The following is a 16,107-nucleotide window of genomic DNA, read 5'->3' on the forward strand; positions in this document are numbered from 1 at the left end:
GCGAAGGAGGCTCTGACGGAGAAGGAGGACACGCTGTCTCATCACCGCCACGGCCGTTGTTTCCATCACTATCATGCTTCATGATCACCGTAGGTTACTCTGTCATTGCTGTTCTATTCTGCTTTTTCCTGGTAGCATTGAGTTATGTTCTGTTGCCATTATTTGATTTGGTAATTAGTTCTCTAAAAATGTTGTTCTGGTTTTGTTTTGATTTTAATAGTAATTTTATATTGATTTAGTATAATGCTGTGTGATTTTGATTTGGAATTGGTTCTCTGAAAATGCTATTTTGATTTTAATTTGATTTTAATATTGATTTGGTATAGTGCTATTCTGATTTTGATTTGGTAATTAGTTAACTGAAAATGTTATTATGATTTTGTGTTGTTTATAATATTGATTTTGGTTAATACTCTGTTGTGGTCATTGATTTAAAATAGAAAAATATTACCACAATTATTTTGAGTCTCTTTGAACTGTTCAATGCAAATAAGTTTGATTTTGTTGTTTATTTTTGGATGTCATAAATCAGAAAAGTGTTTTGGTTCACTAAGTATAGTGAATTTGTCTATTTATGCTGGTAGATAGGTTGAGGGTGCTTTTGTTACGTGGTAACTAGTGTCTTTGGTGGGTTTTGTTTGATTTATAGGTGCTAATGCTAGTGTATAGTCATGAAAGTAATAGTAACATTAGTATTAGAGTTATGGTTATGAATTGCTTATATTTTTATTCTTTGTTGTTGTTGTAGTTTGTCTCTTTAAAACCAAAAAAAGGAATCGAATAGTGCGTCTCTCTGTAGTTGCCACTATGTTAGACATTGAGCTACACTACAGGTAAAGAGCAATTGGATAAGAATGAAGGAGATAATATAGAGGAGCAGGATAAAGATTATGTTAATCCAACTGAGGCTGAGGTCATGGACAATACTATGAAAGGTAAATTTTTGATCTCCTTAAAAATATTTTATGACATCATTTTTCTTTAAATTTACTACTGTGAAAGATTTATATATGATGACTTCTTTGTATAATAGGGATATATTTTAATAAATAATTTATTGGATCTATTAATTGGTGGGGGCGGCAGGGTGGGTTGAAAAAGAGTGTTTGTTGGTGAGCATGATGATGAAAATAGTTGTATGTGAGGATATGCCTTTTTGTTATTTTCATTAATAAGCACGGATAATTTACTTGAATTGATTAATTTGAGCTAGGCTTTCAATAAAATCAAGACTCAAGTTAAATAGCAAAATTCAAACAAGAAAATCAAGACTCAAGTGTTAAATAGTTAGTTTTCTTATAGCAGTTGTGAGAGTTTGTGACTTTTACTTGGTGCACTACGCTATAAATAACTCTCTCTATGTAATTGAGGTGTAATTGCTATCTTTTTTCTAAATAATAGTTCAGTTTACTTTCACTGCAAGCTTTTTGTTTTTCTAGCTTCTACATCTTTTCTATGTAGTCCTAGTTCATTCTTTCTTCTTTCTTCTTTGGGAAAGTTTCTAATTGCTTGTCATTCATTGAATTAAGAGAGAAAGCTTTCACAAATGAAGCCAGTATCAATTTAAGCAAAATAGATATTGCTCATAACTTATTATAATATTTTTAAGTTTTTTTTATTTCAATTTCACACTTTAGTTGACGTAAAATTATTATGTTTGCATAGCTGCATATGGTGGGCTAGTTCCCCACACATGCCCAAGTTCACACTTTAGTTCACGTATATATATTGCTGCATATGGTGGGCTATTTTCACATTACAGTTTATATTTTATCAAGTGATAAATCTGTCATTGAAATGAGATCAATATCTGAATAAGATCTGTACTCATTAATTGTACAAGAAAAGGTACATGTACATACTATGATATGATATAAGAAAAGGATCTCAGACTCTTTTTACACTTTAACTTTAATTTTAGAAGCAGATTCTAGTTTCCTATGCAGCTGGAATAAATCATTAGCAATAGTGAAATTATGGATTTTTATTCATTTGGCTAAATGGATGAAGCTATTTTTTTTCAATTAAATATATATAAATCAATAAGAGGGATGGTATATAATGCTAAAAATATTAATGTTTTAGTCTCTTTGAATATATTATGATAATTTTAATTAGTTTCTTTGTATAGAGACAACAGTGAAGAAAACACGAGGACCTACACAATGCTTGAAGATTCATGCAAGACAGTTGGAAGATAGAGAAGAAATTACTCTAGATATTGAAGGAGAGGCAATTGGTCCTACTGATGAAGCTGTAAACAACTTTAGCAAATTTTTGGGCACAGTGGCAAGGAATTCAGATTTTTGTCCATTAATTTACACAAATTGGAAGGGGATTAAAGATAAAGAAGCTATTTGAGAATATGTTCAAGTGAAAAATTAGTCTTGTTTCTTTTAGAAACTTAAGGAAATGTACACATTTTATTCCTATATTACTAGCAAATAATATAATGTGATTGTGGATCTTACAACAATTTTTATAAGTCAAATTTGATAGAAAATGTTCAATTATTTTTCTTTAGTGACTTAATTCAAATAATTTAGATTATTTACTGACACTAGAAAAACAAATTGAAATTAAAACCGTTGCCAAAAAACAACATTAATAGTAACGCTTTAAAACCGTTGTCTTAGACGACTATAAAATGGCAATGGTATTAAAACCATTGCCAAAAAATGACACCAACAGTAACGCTTTAAAACCGTTGGCTTTGTGAATAATGAAACTACAACAGGTTAAAACCGTTGCCTATTCAGTTAAGATTTTAAACCGTTGGATCATGAAAAAGAACGGTTTAAAACCGTTGCTTATCGAGTAACGGTTCGAAACCGTTGTTTAAAAGTTTCTTTTAAAACCGTTGTCTATGCCAGTAACTTTGGCAACGGTTTTTTTGTTACCGTTGCCTTAGGTAAAAACCGTTGCCTTTGAGCATTGGTAACGGCCGCATATACCACAGGTCAAAAACCGTTGCCAAAGCGTTGCCTAAAGTTTTAGGAATGGTTTTTCAATCTACGACAACGGTTTTTGACCGTTGCGAAAACCCTTATTTGTTGTAGTGATCCCTGTGGGATTCGACCTCACTCTATTGTAAGTTTTTACTTGACGAGAATTCGGTATACTTGCCGAGGAAAATTTGTAGCGATACAAGTTTTCGTGCATCACTAATCCACGACTTCGTTGAGGACTTCTCGAGACATTAGTTCAACCGATTTACGAGGAGATTAGGGTCTCTGTGGTAGAGGCTAGAACCTAAGGCACAGCATCATCTGATCCAGAAGATTCGACCTTGTCTGTGACATTTTGAGTAGGATCATCAAGGAGAATGAACTGCAGAAGCTTCACCCTCAATCAGAATGGATCCGCACTAAACCTGGGGTTCAGATCTGGAGGAGTATTGGCAGCTGCTCAAACCAGTGTCATCACATACAGTCTGCCGTTGAAGAAATCACTCACAAGCAAAGGAAATAGTACTACTAGATTTAATTCAGAAATGATAAACAACTCCAATCCTCAATTATAACCCTTTTACTGATTTCATTGACAAAATACCTTATACCCTTCTCTCATATTTCTCTTAATGAAAATTTGACAACTCTTCCAACAACCTTCTAATCTGCCTGACTAAGACCTGCAAGATAACTATAGCTTGCTTCAAGCCAACAATCCTCGTGGGATCGACCCTGACTCACTCAGGTATTACTTGGTGTTCTTTTTATGTTATTGTGTTCTTTGAGTCTTTTGAGTTTTGTTCTTTGTGTTCTTGTTAGTCTTTAAAGTGTTCCTGAGTCTTCCTTGTGTTTGATCTTAAAATTAGTTTGGTGTCCCATTGTGTTTCCCTCCAAAATTTTTGAAAATTAGGCGCATTAGATCTAAAAATTTGAAGTCTTGTGTCTTTTACTTATTTTTTCTTTCATCATTAAATTCAAAAAAATCAAAAAATATCTTTTCTAACTTAATTTTAACCATAATTTTCGAAAATATCCATAAAAATTCAGATTTTAATTTCAAAATTTTATCTGATCATATCTGAGTTGTCAAGTTTTCAAAAATAAAATATTTTCTAAAAAAAAAAATAAAAATCATATCTTTTTCAAAAATCACATCTTTTTCAAATCTTATCTTATCTTTCTTCAAAAGTCAAAAATTTTATCTTATCTTTTTCATATCTTTTTCAAATCTTTTTGTTTCTTATCTTATCTTTTCTAATTTCAAGTTTTAAAATTAAATCTTTTTCAAATCTTTTTAATTTTTCATCTTATCTTTTCTCATCTTTTTAATTTCAAATTTAAATCTTTTCTTATCTTATCTTCTTTCTTATTTGAATTTCAAATCTTCTCTTAATTAATTAACTACCTTCTCTCTCTTCTTTTTCAAAACTACCTAACTAACTCTTCTCTCTTAGTTTTTGAAAACTTTTCTTCTTCTCTCTTTTCTATTTTCGAAAATTAATAACTAATTTTCAATTCTTTTTAAATTATTAACTTAATTTTTGAAAATAATAAATAAATTAAATAAAAACAAAAGTATTTTAATTCTTATTTACTTTTTCTATTTATACTTCTTCTCATTCCTACTCATTTCGACTTCTATCCCTCTCTCTTCTTCCATCTTCACTTTTATTTCTTTCTTCTTCCTTCACATCTCACTTTAAGGAGGAGCTTCTTGCTAATTGGCACAAAAAGCTTTCTTGTGCTTTCCTTTCCTTCTTTCTTCTTCTCTTGTTATGACCATGAGCAAGGATAAGGAACCCCTTTTTCATCTTAACCCTGAACCTGAAAGGACTTTGAGGAGATGTTTGCAACAAATTAAAGCACAACACTCCAAAAGAGACCTTTCAAAAAGTTTTGAACAAGAATTAGAAGACACGGCCGAACCTCAAGAGGAGCCAAGAAAGGTCCTTGGTGACTTCATCATGCCTACCTCTGACTTTTATGGCAGAAGCATCTCTGTACCTGCCATTGGAGCTAACAATTTTGAGCTTAAGCCTCAGTTAGTCTCTCTTCTGCAGCAAAACTGCAAATTTCATGGATTTCCACTGGAAGAAGCTCATCAGTTCTTAGCAAAATCCTTACAGATCTGTGATACTGTAAAGACTAATGGAGTAGATCCTAAAGTCTACAACCTTATGCTCTTTCCTTTTGCTATAAGAGACAGAGCTAAGTTTTGGTTGGATTCCCAACCTAGAGAGAGTCTTGACTCTTGGGAAAAGCTGGTTAATGCTTTTCTAGGTAAACTCTTTTTCCCTCAAAAGATGAGCAAAATTAGAGTGGAAGTTCAAACCTTCAGACAAAGAGAAGGTGAATCCCTCTATGAAGCTTGGGAAAGATAAAAGCAATTGATCAGGAGATATCCTTCTGACATGCTTTCAGAATGGTCCATCATAGGCGTGTTCTATGATGGTCTATCTGAAATATCCAAGATATCATTGGTAGCTCTACAAGTGGATCTCTCCACTTGAAGAAAATGCCTGCAGAAGCTAGAGAACTCATTGAGATAGTTGCTAACAACCAGTTTATGTACACTTATGAAAGGAATCCTGTAAATCATAGGACCTCTCAGAAGAAAGAAGTTCTTGAAGTTGATACTCTGAATGCCATACTGGCTCAGAATAAGATCTTGACTCAGCAAGTCAATATGATCTCCTAGCATCTGACTGGAATGCAAACTGCACCTGGCAGTACTCAGGAAGCTTCTTTTGAAACAGAAGCTTATGATCCTGATCAACCCACCATGGAGGAGGTGAATTACATGGGAGAACCCTATGAAAATACCTACAATCTTTCATGGAGGAACCATCCTAACCTCTCATGGAAGGATCAACAGAAACCTCTGCAAGGTTTCAATAACAATCAAGGTGGAAGGGACCAGAACAGGTTCAATAACAGACCACCATTGCCATCTTCTCAAGGGAACATGGAAACCTTTAAGCAGAGCCTCTCTAACTTAGTTATTATGGTTTCCAGCCTCTCTAAGACCACCTATAGTTTCATAAATGAAACAAGGTCCTCCATTAGAAATTTGGAGGTATAGGTTGGTCAACTGAGCAACAGGATCCCTGAGACTCCTCCTGACACTCTTCCTAGTAACACTGAGGTGAATCCAAGAGAATAGCGCAAGTCCATAAACACGGAGGTAGAGGCCAAATCTGAGGAGAATGGGGTGGCGTTAAACGCCAGTGAAGGACATATCACTGGATGTTCAACGCCCAATCTGGTAGCAAGCATGGTACTAAACGCCAGTGAGGAACCCCTCATTGGGTGTTCAACGCCTAACTAGGCAGGCTTTCTGGTGCTGAATGCCAGTGAGAAACCCCTCACTAGACGTTCAACGCCCACTCACCTAGGAAAACTGGCGTTGAATGCCAGCAAGGACATCCCTGCTGGGCGTTCAACGCCAGTAAGGGTGGACAGCAAGGGTGTTTAACGCCCAATAAGCTGACAAAGCTGGTGTTAAATGCCAGTGAAAGTACACCCTTTGAGTGCTTAAATCCCACTCAAGAACCCTCTATCCCAGAACCAAAGGAAACCATAAAGACCACTGAGGTTCTTTTACATGCACTTCTGCAGTGCATAAGTTCTTATGACTACTTATCCTCTAATGAGGATGAAGACACTAGGGAAGAGCAAGTTGCTCGGTACCTAGGAGCTCTTATGAAGCAGAATGCCAAGTTATTTGGTACAAAGCCTCTGGAGGAAGAACCTCCAATGCACACCAAAGAACTCCATGCTTTGGTTTAGCAAAGGCTACCTCAGAAGCTTCCAGATCCTGGACACTTTCTGATTCCTTGCACCATAGGAACCATGATCTTTGAAAAGGCTCTGTGTGACCTACGGTCAAGCATCAACCTCATGCCATTCTCTGTAATGGAGAAGCTAGGCATCCTTGAGGTACAAGCTACAAACATCTCATTAGAAATGGCAGACAAAACCATGAAGAAGCCATATGGCTTAGTAGAAGATGTCTTGGTGAAAGTTGAAAACCACTACATCCCTGCAAACTTCATAGTCTTAGACATAGGAGAGGATGAGGATGACTCTGTCATCCTTGGAAGACCTTTCCTAGCCACTGCCAATGCTATCGTTGATGTGGCTAAGGGAAAACTGACTCTACAACTAGGGGAGGACCACATCTTATTCAAGATGCCTCATCCTAATTCTCCCTCTAAAAGAGAGATAACTGTACAACACCTAGTGTTGCAATCCTCTCTTTCTATGTTGAGCTTTACAGAGCACCCAAACTTCAGTTCTAAGTTTGGTGTTGGGCAGCCATCAACAAGCTCTAAGCACAAAGGTACTAAGAAGAAAGTACCTAAAGGCTGGAAGGATAAGAAAGTCCCAACTAAAGGCCTCTCACCTGTCATGAGAGTTATCTTCACTAAGAAGCTAGTCTTACCACATACAGTGAGTCGTATCCTGTCTTTAGAGCATGTGGAGCTCATTCATTAAAAGACAGGAGTAAAGTTCACTATAAAGGGCAAAAATCTGAGCCCATACTCACCTACGTAAAGAGCTAACCGTCAAGCTAATGACGTTAAAGAAGCACTTGTTGGGAGGTAACCCAAACTTAATTAATTAATTTTATTTCCTTTTATTTTGTTTTTCTTTGTTTTATATTTTTGGTTCATAATAATGCAGCAGTCAGAACAAAGACAGGAATTTGAATTATAAATTAATTTTGTTGAAGTTAGTTTGAATTGTGACTGATGAGATTGGTTGCTTTAGTTCTGGACTTTGTTGATTCCTTGAGTTATGTTGGTATTGTTGTGATAATGGTTTATTGGAAGTGATTTGAATGATTGAGAGATGCTTGGTTTGGTTGTTGGGACCCTTGAAGGGTGGCAAAGTCAGACTTTTAGAGGAAATACTGCTGAAATTTTAATAAAACTCTGAGACTTTGTTTGAAGCATTATTTAAAAGAAAATTTAATTTAAGAATCATATTATTTGATTTCGACTTATTATTACGAATAGAGTTTTATTTTGAGTTTGACTTATTAAGAAAATAATTATACTATTTTGAATTTGATTTATTAAGAAAAGAATTATGTTTTGAGTTTGATTTACTAAGAAAAGAATTATATTTTGAGTTCAATTTAAAATTAAAAGACTTCTTTTTTTAGTTTAATTAACGAGTTACATTTTGAGGAGTCTTAGTGAATTTACATAATTTGAATTTGATTGGTGAAGAGAGATGATTTTTGGGTCTTAGAAAATTATTGAACTTGAGAATGAAGTTGAAAGTGAACTTTATGCAAGTATTTCAAATCTGAGAGTTATACTTTTGGTGATTTCAAACGAAATTGAAGAATGGATTATCGAGGTTAATTGGAGACTTTTGATTTGGTGAAAATGAGTTTTATGAAAGAGAAACGCATTTAACTTGTTCTTTTAAAAGAGATATTTACATTTGGGCTTCCGGGGTAATATGCAAGAATTGTGATTTTGTCCTGGTTCCTATTCGAGTTTCTTGGTTGGAGGTGAGGACGGTGGTTTCATCCCGCTCACTGAGAGGCAAGTTGAGAAGAAGGATTCCCTCTCTTGTATTTTGAGGAATGTGGGAAAGGTGGTAGGGCACTCATCCTTATTCCCCAACATTCTTATTAATTATGTTTTGAGGGATGTGAGGAAAGTGGTAGGGCACTAATCCCTTGATATTTGAAAGTGGTAGGGCATTAATTCCCCTGATATTTTTTTCCCATATTCTCTCTCTATTTGTAAGGTGGTAGGGCACTAATCCCCCGATCTGTATGGCATGGCCTCACCAGGAGAAGGTGGTAGGGCATTAATCCCCTGATAAAATCCTCCTAGTGTTTGTCTATAGGAGAAGGTGGTAGGGCATACTACTCTGATTATAGACCTCCTAGAGATGCACAGCAGAGAAACAATATATGGGTTAGCTACCGGATCTATCAGGTTCTGGCAGTTTAACCAACACGTGAGCTCATGGACAGCATGACAGGCATGCATCATTTGCATTTGTGTGTATTTGTTTAGGTGTGTATCTTGTATTTGGCATGCCTATTTGAATAATTGTATATACATGCTAATTGTTCTAATTATTGTATCTATTCTCTCTGTTTGTGTTTTCCTTGCATTGTTTTGTCTGTACTTGAACAATTGAGAAATCCTTTATGCTAGCGGTGGTGCCACTGAGGGTTGTCCTAATGTGGTACTCACTGAAATTGTTCTCTAAGTGTATTACCTTGTACGGTTTATTGCCAAAAATTGATTCTATTTTGAGATTGAGTATTGATGGTGATTTGATTTGAGGTGGGCCAGAGGAAGTGTTATGACTTGATTTGGGCTAGAGCCTGAGTTAATTTGATTTGGGCCGGAGGTCGTAACAAGATTTGATTAAATGTTGGGGCAGAGGTTGAAATTGATTATGATATGATTTATTAATTTAGTTTTAAATTTTTTTAACTGTTGGAAGTAAACTTTGAATTTTTGGAGAATTAATTATTAATGTTTTGAATAGATTTATAAGATGAGTGATAATCACTGCAGTTGAAATCAATTATTTTCCTATACACATCCTCTTATGACAATTCTTAAAAATTCTCTACTGAGAACCAGCGAGGACAATGTTCTCACCCCTTACAGATTTTCCTTCTCAGAACAGACGAAGAGTTTAAGAAGTTCCTTCTTTGCATCTGATTGTGTTGTATATTATTGTTTATATTATAGTTTTCCCTTGCATTTATTATTATATTTTGTAAGAGGGATAGGAGTTTTAATGATATGTTTACTTATACTATTTATAAATTACTTGTATATGAAGTCTGGTATGTTTGTATGTAAATATATATATATTTTTAAGGATTGTGATTGAATTTAGTTATATATGAATGTTTGATTAAGAAAAAGTATTTTCCAGTTTTTAAAAGAAAATGATGACACGATTTCGAGTTAAAGGCTCATATCTTATTATTAAGTATATGGAAGTCATCGTAACATTCTCATTATCAGAGTGATGTAGTCAGAAGCGTGACATTCTAATAGTAAGGGTATTACAAGAATCCTTACTACTCAGAGTTGTCAGAAGAGTTATACATATCAGAGACAGAAGCCTTTGGATTTTGAAGAGGGTGATCATTTGTGCTTGAGTTACTCTGACCACAGGTGTTGGAAGAGCTATAAAGACTAAGAAGTTGAATCCTCGTTATATCGGTCCATTTAAAATGTTGAAGACGATTAGATAAGTCGCGTACCAGATAGCTTTACCACCACATCTCTCGAATTTGGATAATGTGTTTCATATCTCTCAGCTTCGAAAGTATACCCCCGATATGACCCATGTGTTAGAATCGGAATCAATTCAATTGGAAAAGAATCTGACGTTTTAAGTTGCTCTGGTCATAATTGATGATATTAGTGTCAAGAGGCTTCGTGAAAAGGAAGTCTCATTGATAAAAGTCGCTTGGAGTCGAGCTGGAGTGGAAGAGCACACATGGGAACTTGAGTCAAACATGAGGAAGGATTATCGCCATCTTTTTACAGGTAACTAAATTTTGAGGGCAAAATTTCTTTTAAGGTTGATAGGATGTAAGACCCAGAAAAATATTAACAAGTTAATTTTATAATTAAAATTGGATTAAGATGGCTTAAACTTCCCCGTATGGGTTAAAATTTAAAATTTCATAATTTGAAAATTTACAGAAAAAATTTGAATTTAGAAAATTATTTGGAGTGCAAAAATATAATTATTTATGGAAAAATGCATACCGGCATTTTAATTAACTGTATACGCTCAGAACTGTCTGGTACTACATCTCAGAAAAATAAAAATATAGAAATAACCAGAAAAATATTTAGAATACAAACCGGAATACTTATCTTTAAAAAAATTTGGCCCCTCACTTAATTGGCCCTAGAAGTGACCCACATTCCAATTTGAATTCATTTTTCACCCTTAAAGGAGAGAGAACACGAGATTGAGAGGAAAAGAGAAAGAACCCAACCCTAAAATATTATTCCTCATCTCATTCAAATCCGATTTTCTCACAAACCAAAGCTCCGATTGATGACCTGTTTGTGGCTACGCGTCACTCTCAACTCCCTCGTCATTTCTATACCACTTTTCTAGTGAGTGATCGCGAGAGCCTTATCCCATTTCTCTATTTCTTGCTGATTTTGCATTATGTGATTGTTGAAATTGGTGATTTTGATACTTTAGAGAAAGCTTAAACTCAATTTCTAGCAAGGTTTTGACCTATGTTTGTATGGAATAAGGTAAGAAAACTCTTTTCCTCCATTTTTTCCAATTTGTGTGAAAAACCTAGTATGAACCATGTGAAATTTGGATGTTATTAGATTGAATAGAGTTGCTTGAATGCTTGGCTTGGTTGGTGTAAATTGAGGCTTGAATTGAGTGCTTGGTTTGAATTTAACGGAGAAGGAAGTTCAAGAGGATTGAAACCGCTGTCAATGAAGGTACGGGTTTTGGTTTCAAGTAATCACTATGTAATGCTATGTGAAATCCTAGGCTAGTTGACTTTAAGATATTGTTGGATTGATGCCATTGATGTTAATGGTATAGCATGAATGTGTGAAATTGAATTATTTGGTCGGAGGGCATGATTGATTGAGTTATATCTCTTGATATGTATTGATGTATTGTGGTGTAGTTGTTAAGGTTGAAATCCCTGTAGATAGTATGTGAAATTGGAGTTGGGATGACTAAGTGTTGATTTTTGGGAAATTGTGAAAGTTTAGTTAACGAGAGGTTAAATGATAATTTAAGTGAAAATTTAGTGTTGGATGAGTTGTTGAAGGGTGAAAGATGAATTAGTTAGGCTTGTACTTGAATGAGGCTATTGGGTAATGTTTCCAAAAAAAAGATTTTGAGTATTGTGAATTTTGAATGTTGCAAAAAATGAGTAATTTGGTAATTTTGGTTAACTTTGGAGGACCATAACTTGGCACTCAAAATTTGGAAATAAATGAAATTCATCTTGAATTAAAACTAAGAATGTCTACTCTAAGGCCTTCGAAGAATGGAGGAAAACGATTTTATAGAAAATGTTATGGGTGTTTGAAAATTGGTGGTTAAAATTAAATTATGCAGTTTTTGCAAAATTGGTGGCCGAAGTAGGTTCCATGCATGCGTACGCATGATGCCTGCGTATGCATCATTTGCAGATCCTCAAGGGACCGAATCAGGTTCCGTGCCTATGCACAGTTGTGCTAATTTTTCCAAAATGCTATTTTTAAATTGTTAAGCCTTTCCGGCGAGCTTATAACCCCCTCTAACCTCCGTATGAACTCTAAAAACAATATTTTTGAGTTTTATTTCATTAGGGATGGAATTAATAAACTTAAATTGAAATATTCTCCTATAAAATTTGTAGAATGAAATATTTTAATGTTGTGGGGATGGTGGTTCGTCTCGCCCACGGTAAGGATGGTGGCTTACTCCCGCTCATAGATTAATGAATTATAATTTATTAAATTGGTTAAGATTTTGAATCATGACTGAATATGATTATAACTGTGATATGATAACTGAATTGGCATGAACGTGAGTTTTATCCTGTTTATATTACTAATAAGGCACTTGCACTTGGTAGATGCAAGGATGGTGGTTTTGTCCCCCTTGATCAGTGTTGCAGTGTAGATATAGTAATGGTGGTTTTGTTCCACCCACATTGTTTTTGTTTGTAAATGTGGTCGGGCACTCAATCCCGGATTAGCTAGCATGTAGGAGAAGGTGGACATGAGTTTTGTCCTGCTTACATTACTAATAAGGCACTTGCACTTGGTAGATACAAGGATGGTGGTTTTGTCCCCCTTTATCAGTATTGCAATGTAGATATAGGGATGGTGGTTTTGTCCCACCCACATTATTTTTGTTCATAGATGTGGCTGGGCACTTAATTTAGGATTAGCTAGCTTCCAAGAGAAGGTGAACAGGGCACTCTATCTCGCTGCGAGACTATTATATATATGAGATAATTACCTCATGGGGATGCATGACAGAAAGACGATAGTCGAGTTAGCTACCCGATGTGTCGGGTCTGGCAGTATAACCGACACTTGAGCTCATGGCCAGTAGGACAAGCATGCATCATGTACATTTGTTTGTAATTGTTTGTGTATGCATAATTGTTCTGGTCTGCCTATTTGATATTCTATTAGCTATGATATGTGTTATTTGTTGTAATTTCTCTCTAATTGTAATTCCTTTTTTTTATTATTTTTTATGTTTGATTTCATTAATGACGCCTATTTGATGATGACTATCGGGAATGGATGAGACTAATGGTAGTTTAAAGTACTCTTATCTTAGCAACTTAACCCTGTATGGATTAGTTAAGACCCTAGATTTGGATTCCTGTGAAGTTGAAGATTAGGATTGCCTAGAGGAATGATATTATTTTATGTAGTTTTTATTCGGAATTGTTATCCTATTTGAAATCTTCGGGTTCTCACCCGCTCTTGTGATTCTATTTTTTAGAGAAGGACACAACGCACCTCAATGAGAGTGAAGATGTTTCAAGTGATGAACCAAAGAGGATCACTTTTGAGATATTTTGTTTTGACACTAGAGTTTTTCCCACTTTTTGAAACTTTGTTGTATATGACTGTATATTCCTCTTAGAGGCTTTTATTTAGAGAAATAGGCTTTCTATTTTGTATATTCCCTAGTGTTATAATATTCTAGCTGGCTTTTTTTCATGGGTTGAGACTAGTGACTAATATGTATATTTTGCTTTGTATACAATGTTTACCGCTTTAACACGTCTGTGTGGGTTTAATAGTTTTCAACGTTTATTTTCTTCACAGGCTCTTAGTTATGATATCATTCTTCTATAATTATGTATATATCTCTTTTCTAAGTGTGGTAATGCCTCACTACCGTTGATTTATAACTTAAGCCTAAAGCTCTGTGTGGTAGAGTGTTACATGGAACCTATCCTAGTTCCTTGAGGATGTGTGAATGATGCGTACACAAGCATCATGCATACGCACAAAAGTGTAAGAACCGAAAATAATTAACGTAAAATAATAATAAATTAATTGCCCAAAAATAGGTCACAAATTTAGAAGTCTTAATTTTAAAATTTAGAGGTGATATTTGAATTCAATAGAATTTTCCGAGTTAGAAAATGTAATTTTCTGCAGAAAATTACATAAAAATACCTATCGGTAAATTAGCTGGTAGTATCGGCTTAAGTTTGTCTGGTACTATGTGAGAATAATAAAAACAGTAGAAAAACTTAGAAAAAAATTAAAATTGAAAACTGAATGCTAATTCTAAAGGTTTGGCAAAAAATTGGGGCAAACGGACCAAAAATGCTAATGGGTTGGACCGGGCCCAAGCCTAACATATATGAACACTTAAATGAACCCACTTCAACTCATTAAACACACACATGAGAGTTAAGTTGCTAGAGTGAGGAAGAGAGCAAGGGTTTTACCAAAATACTATTCACAAGAATCGGGTATTGTTGGATTGCTTTGAGCCATCGATTCGGTTTATGTCGTAAGGAGAAGGAGGAGCAGTGGTAACTGAGGGTTATTACTTGAACTCTGTAATGGTGAATTATAATGGAGAAGAATATTTCCTAAAGATATTCTCGAATTTCCACCTCAAAAGGAAATTAAATTTGTGATAGACTTGGTGCTGTGAGCCAGACTAATATCGATTGCACCGTATAGAATGGCTCCAATAGAGCTAGTGGAACTTAAGACTCAATTAGAAGAGCTTTTGAACAAGAGGTTTATTCGACCAAGTGTATCTCCGTGGGGAGCACCAGTTTTATTTGTGAAAAAAAGATGGAGGAATGCGACTTTGCATGGATTACCAGCAGCTAAACAAAGTGACCGTGAAGAATAAGTACCCGTTGCCTAAGATCGATGACTTAATGGATCAGTTGCAAGGAGCTGGGGTGCTTTCGAAGATCGATTTAAGATCTGGTTACCATCAAATTAGGGTGAAGGAAGATGATATTCTGAAAATTGCGTTTAGGATGCACTATGGACACTCCAAGTTTGTAGTGATGTCCTTTGGGTTGACGATTGCACCTTTGTGTTCATAGATTACATGAACAGAGTATTTTGTCCTTTTTTGGAAAAATTCATACAGGTGTTCATAGATGAGATCTTGGTGTACTCAAAGACAAAGAAGGAGCATGAAGAACATCTAAGAATAGTTTTGTGAACTCTGAAAGAGAGGAAGTTGTACGCCAAGTTGTCAAAGTGTGAGTTTTTAAAGGAAGAAGGGAAGTTCTTAGGCCATGTAGTGAGTAAGGGTGGAATAGTGGTGGATCCTTCGAAATTGGAGGCGGTGATGGAACGGGAGAGGCCGACAACGGTAACAGAGGTTAGGAGTTTCTTAGGATTGGCCAGATATTACCGAAGATTCATCAAGGAATTTTCTTAAATTGAATTACTGATGACTAAGTTAACCCAGAAAGAGGTGCCGTTTGTGTGGATGTCGGAATGTGAGGAGATCTTTCAAGCCTTGAATGAGAAACTAACTTTAGCACTTGTTTTAATTTTGTTGGAGCCACACGAGCCATTTGAAGTGTACTGTGATGCTTCGTTGAAAGGTTTAGGTTGCGTGTTGATGCAACACCGGAATGTGGTATCTTTTACATCACATCAGATGAGACCTCATGAGATGAATTACCTAAGTGATGATTTAGAATTAGTGGCGATTGTGTTTGCATTGAAGATTTGGAGGCACTACCTTCACGGAGTGAGGTTTAGAGTCTTTTCTGATCACAAGAGTCTCAAGTACATCTTTGATCAGAAAGTGCTCAATATGCGTCAAAGGAGGTGGATGGAGCTACTAAAAGATTATGATTTTGAACTGAGTTATCACCCCGGGAAGGCAAACGTTGTAGCGGATGCACTAAATCAGAAGTCATTGATGGTCACTTATATGATGATTAAGGAAGAGGAGTTAGTGAGCAAGTTTCAGGATTTGAGACTAAGTGTCGGAGCATTTGATGGGAGTGTATGCCTGAACCAACTGCAGATCTCTAGTGACTTCAAGGCCGAAATTTTGAAAGCCCAACAAGATGATCAAGAGTTACAGAAGGTGTTGCCGACAATTGAGAAAGGAAAGCAATGGGGAGTTTCATGGGATGGAGACAGAA

The 16,107-nt window shown here is 35.4% G+C and overlaps 1 long non-coding RNA gene across 1 annotated transcript; it reads left to right on the forward strand.

Moving 5' to 3' along the window:
* Positions 733-2,256, forward strand: LOC110270649. The gene is made up of 2 exons (XR_002360288.1): positions 733-833; positions 2,132-2,256. It is a non-coding gene; the product is annotated as an uncharacterized LOC110270649 (long non-coding RNA).

Source organism: Arachis ipaensis, chromosome B04, assembly GCF_000816755.2.
Source record: "Arachis ipaensis cultivar K30076 chromosome B04, Araip1.1, whole genome shotgun sequence".
Lineage (NCBI taxonomy): Eukaryota > Viridiplantae > Streptophyta > Magnoliopsida > Fabales > Fabaceae > Arachis > Arachis ipaensis.